Source organism: Triticum aestivum, chromosome 6B (assembly GCF_018294505.1).
Source record: "Triticum aestivum cultivar Chinese Spring chromosome 6B, IWGSC CS RefSeq v2.1, whole genome shotgun sequence".
NCBI classification, from domain to species: domain Eukaryota; kingdom Viridiplantae; phylum Streptophyta; class Magnoliopsida; order Poales; family Poaceae; genus Triticum; species Triticum aestivum.
This window is the reverse complement of record NC_057810.1, coordinates 373,755,686-373,761,395: the sequence shown is the minus strand read 5'-3', so window position 1 is coordinate 373,761,395 and position 5,710 is coordinate 373,755,686.

Below are 5,710 nucleotides of genomic sequence, written 5' to 3'. Positions count from 1 at the left end.
GCTCATGACTCCAAGGTGTCGGACTCCTCTCCGGACTCCGAACCTTCCGCGCCCCTGCCAATCGAATCCGATTGGGTGCCGATCATCGAGTTCACCACTGCGGACATCTTTCAGCACTCGCCCTTTGGCGACATCCTGAATTCGCTAAGGTGTCTCTCTTTATCAGGAGAGCCCTAGCCAGATTATGGTCAGGACGGTTGGGATGTAGACGATGAAGAAATTCAGAGCCCACCCACCACCCACTTCGTAGGCACTGTCGATGACTTAGCCGACATGCTAGACTTCGACTTCGAAGACATCGACGGTATGGACGACGATGCAGGAGACGACCAAGAACCAGCGCCTACAGGGCACTGGAAGGCCATCTCGTCATACGACATTTACATGGTGGACATCCCAAAGGATGGGAATGGCGATGGAACAACGGAGGATGACCCCTCCAAGAAACAGCCTAAGCGCCGGCGCCAGCGGCGCCGCTCTAAATCCCGCCACAACAAAAATGGAGATTCCGGCACCGGAGACAATAACACCCCGGACAGTGTCGAAGACAACCCCCTCTAGCAGGATTCAGCGCAGGAGGATGGAGAAGCCAGCCCTCATGAGAGAGCGGCAGCCAGAGAGGCAGAGGACGATAATTATATGCCTCCCTCCGAAGACAAGGCAAGCCTCGTCGACGACAAATTTGTCGTTCCTGAGGATCCCGTCGAACAAGAGTGTTTCAAGCGCAGGCTTATGGCCATGGCAAGCAGCCTCAAGAAAAAGCATCAACAGCTTAGAGCTGACCAAGACTTGCTAGCCGACATATGGACTGAAGTCCTTGTGGCCGAAGAGTATGAACTCGAACGCCCCTCCAAGAGCTACCCAAAACGTAGGCTGCTACCCCGATTAGAGGAGGAAGCACCTAAACCTACATCACCAGCGCATAATACGGCCGACCGGCCACCTCGTGGCTGCGACAGAGAGGCCTCTCGGCCCTACACTCAAGCCGCACCCCGGCGCCGCTCAAAAAATACCAAGGCACGGGAAAATGCGCCAGACCTGCGGGACATACTCGAGGACAAGGCAAGGCAAACAAGATCGATCTATGGGTCGCGTGGGCGCCCCAGGATATGTGATGATAACCGTCACGCCGGATATGGCAATTCCGGCCGGGCCGAACATAGTAGACAAAGCTCATTTGAGTTGCGTCGTGATATAGCCCAATACAGAGGTGCCGCACACCCACTATGCTTCACAGACGAAGTGATGGATCATCAAATCCCTGAGGGTTTCAAACCCGTAAACATTGAATCATACGATGGCACAACAGATCCGGCGGTCTGGATCGAGGACTATCTCCGCCATATCCACATGGCCCGCGGTGATGATCTACACGCCATCAAATACCTCCCACTCAAGCTTAAAGGACCAGCGCGGCATTGGCTTAACAGCTTGCCAGCAGAGTCAATCAGTTGTTGGGAAGACCTGGAAGCCACATTCCTCGACAACTTCCAGGGCACTTATGTGCGACCACCAGACGCCGATGACCTAAACCACATAATTTAGCAGCCGGATGAATCGGCCAGACAATTCTGGACACGGTTCTTAACCAAGAAAAATCAAATCGTCGACTGTCCAATACAGAGGCCCTTGCAGCCTTCAAACATAACATCCGCGAGAGTGGCTTGCCCAGCACCTAGGACAGGAAAAGCCGAAATCCATGGCAGCCCTCACAACACTCATGACCTGCTTCTGCGCGGGAGAGGATAGCTGGCTAGCTCGTAGTAACAACATGACCAAGAGCCCTGGTAATTCAGATACCAAGGACATCAACGGCATGTCGCGTCGCAACAAGCACAAGCGCTGCATTAACGGCGACAATACTGAGGATACGACAGTCAATGCCGGATTCAGAGGCTCTAAACCCGGTCAGCGGAAAAAGCCATTCAAAAGAAATACTCCGGGTCTGTCCAATTTGGACCGAATACTCGATCGCTTGTGCCAGATACACGGCACCCCCGAAAAGCCAGCCAATCACACCAACAGGGATTGTTGGGTGTTCAAGCAGGCAGGCAAGTTAACTGCCGAAAACAATGACAAGGGGCCGCATAGCAATGATGAGGAGGAGACCCGGCCGCCGAACAATAGAGGACAGAAGGGTTTCCCCCCACAAGTGCGGACGGTGAACATGATATACACAACCCACATACCCAAAAGGGAGCGGAAGCATGCACTCAGGGACGTATATGCGATGGAGCTAGTCGCCCCAAAGTTCAACCCGTGGTCCTCCTGCCCGATCACTTTTGATCGAAGGGACCACCCCACTAGCATCCGCCATGGCGGATTCGCCGCATTGGTTCTAGACCCAATCGTCGACGGATTTCACCTCACTAGAGTCCTGATGGACGGCGGTAGAAGCCTGAACCTGCTTTATCAGGATACAGTGCGCAAGATAGGCATAGACCCCTCAAGGATTAAACCAACAAAGACGACCTTCAAAGGCGTCATACCAGGTGTAGACGCAACTGTACAGGCTCTGTTACACTTGAAGTGGTCTTTGGATCCCCGGATAACTTTAGAAGCGAGGAGATAATCTTCGACATAGTCCCGTTCTGCAGTGGCTATCATGCACTGCTCGGACGAACCGCATTTGCAAAATTCAATGTGGTGCCGCACTACGCATACCTCAAGCTCAAGATGTCAGGCCCTCGAGGAGTCATTACGGTCAACGGAAACACCGAACACTCTCTCCGAACGGAGGAGCATACAGCGGCTCTCGCGGCGGAAGTACAAAGCATCCTCTTAAGACAATTCTCGAGTCCGGCTGTTAAGCGGCCAGACACCGTCAAGCGCGCCCGGAGTAACCTACAACAAGACCGCATGGCACGTTCCGAGCACGCGTAGCAATGCGGCCCCAACCCCAGCCCTCGCAAAATTACAAGACCAGTACCACGCGTACATAACTACGCTCTGGAGATACCATGGGCATAAGGTAGGGGCACGACCACAGCATGCCCGCAGAGCGGCTCAACCGCACCAGGGGCTCCCAATTGTGTCATTCTTTTTTTTCTTATTCTCAGGACTTCGTTTTACAGAAATCCTGTCCGGCAGTAGAATTATCGAACTCACGATGCAACAGCCAGGGAAGCAGAAAAGCTACGTCGAATGTCTAGATGGTCTCTATTACGAGCAGTATACCTGTTTTACATACCATCCTGCAGCCTACCCCTGGAGGGGGACATGTTAAATAGTCCCATCCCTTGCTTATCGCACTATTTGCATCGTTCTGCTTTCATTGCAGTATTTTTTGAATAAACAATGCATCACTTTTTGCCTATTATTGCATTCCTTTTTCTATCTATATATGTTCACTTATGACATGTTGCATCCGTACGCTTTGGTACGTCCAAATACACCAGGGGCTTAAGTTCCCCAAAATATGGTGTGATAAGTCCGAACACTTACACAAGTGCGGCACCCCGAACTTATAGCATTATATGCATCGGCTCCGAATCATGTCTTGGGTCAATAGTTGGGTTTGCCCGGCTCCCATGTTTTGGTACCTTACGTTCCGTTATATCGGCTAAGGTAGCGCTAGGAGAACCACTGCGATTGTGCCCCAGTTGAGCTGGGTTGAGCACCTCAGTGGAGAAAGCTAAAACTGACCATCATGATAGGGCGAGAGCCGGTTGCTGTTCGAGAGGTTTTTTCGAGTCCCTAAAGACTTATGTCGCTTAGAGCGAGGAGTCGGCTTTGTCCGGCCCAGGCATGGATAGCGCCCCGAATTCGGTCTTCCGAACACTAGGGGCTTCGCCGAAATTTAAAATTATAGAATTCTATGGCTAAGTGGGAGTGTTCAAGCATTATAAGTCCGGTTGCCTCGTTCGTTGTGTTGAGCGCCTCCTTCGAAGGACCCAAAAATGGGAATAAGAGCGCTCAAGTTTATCCCGAACACCCCAGCACTCGTGGCATGGGGGCTGAAGCCAACGACTTGCCATCTCTCAAATTTGATAAACGGCCGCATAGAAGGTAATATTTTAAATTAACAAGCGTTGCTTAGCGCATATGAACAAAGTTTTCAGCGCACAGGATAACTAATGCGAGTTTACGAAAAAATTACATCTTTGGAGCATTCACCCACTATAAGGCGGGCACCCTTCAGGACGTTCTCATAATACATCTCGGGCTTGCGAAACTCCCAGCCTGGCTGCGGAGCGTCCGTCACAAGCTTCTCAGCGTCCATCTTGCCCCACTGCACTTTAGCACGAGCAAGGGCCCTACGGGCACCTTTGATGCAGACGGAGCGCTTGACGACTTCAATCCATGGACAGGCGTCCACTAGCCGCCGCACCAGCCCAAAGTAGCTCCCAAGCATGGCCTCCTTCGGCCACAGCCGAGCTATGAGGCCCTTCATGGCCTGTTCGGCCACCTTATGGAGCTCGACCAGCTGCTTCATCTGGTCGCTCAAGGGCACCGGGTGTCCGGCCTCAGCATACTGAGACCAGAATACCTTCTCCGTCGAGCTCCCTTCCTCGGCCCGGTAGAATGCGGCAGCGTCAGACACACTGTGGGGCAGATCTGCGAATGCTCCTGGAGAGCTCCGGATTCGGGTAAGTAACAAGTAACTCACTTTCACATGCTTGCTTTGCATGAAGAATGCCTTACCCGCCGCTATCTTCTTTATTGCCTCAATTTCCTGGAGGGATTTTTGGGCTTCGGCCTTAGCAGCTTTGGCACTCTCAAGAGCTGAGGCGAGCTCAGACTCTCGAGTCTTTGAGTCACGCTCCAACCTCTCGTGTTTTTCCATGAGAGCCTGGAGCTCTTGCCGCACCTCCGCCACCCGTGCCTCGTGCTTCTCTCGCTCAGTGTGTTCGCGGCCGCGTTGCTTTCGGCCTTGGACACCGCTTCCTTCAGGGTCGCCACCTCGTTCGTGGCCCCTGCAATTCTCACGTTATTCCTGTAATTTTTTGGCAACCACATATTTTATAAGGTACTACTTACCTTCCTTGTCCTAGAGCTACTTCTCGGCAAGGCCGAGCTCGTTCTCGGACCGCTCGAGGTCCCGCTTCAATGCATTGACCTTTGCAGTTAGTGTGGCAGAGGTCAGCAGCGCAGCATGCATTCCCATATTGACATGCTTATGTTAGACTCCTGCCTCTATCTTTTTAGATCCTCAGTTCAGCTTTTCTTTCCGAACACCAAACTGAGCATCAGGGGCTACTGTCTATGCGGTACTATTTTTTACATATCTTAATTATATAACTCAAAGCCTGTTAGAAGGCTGGTACAGGCTTCAGTCAGCCCGCTCTTGGCGGACTGAACTTTCTGGATCACCGCACTCATAAAAGTGCGGTGCTCCTCGTTGATGGAAGCGCCGTTAAGCGCCTCCAGCAAATTATCCGGCACCTCTGGTTGGACGGAGGTCACCGACATCGCAGTCTCGCCCTTCTTACGAAGGGGCCGCCCGCCGAACTCCGGAACCACTAAAGGTTCCGGTGCGGAGTCCGGCCCAGGGCCGAACTCAGAACCCTTTGGGGGTTGATCCCCCTCGTGCCCAAAGTCCGGGAGGTTGCCTTGCGGCACCTCCGGAACCTCCTCCTCCTGGCCGAGCCCCTTCTGGGACCCCACCTCGGCATCATCCGCAGCGCGAGGAGAGGAGACGGCCGGACGTGAAGTGCTATCCACGTCCGATGGCGCCAGGGAGCCGCTCGTTGAAGTATCGAGCCCGTCC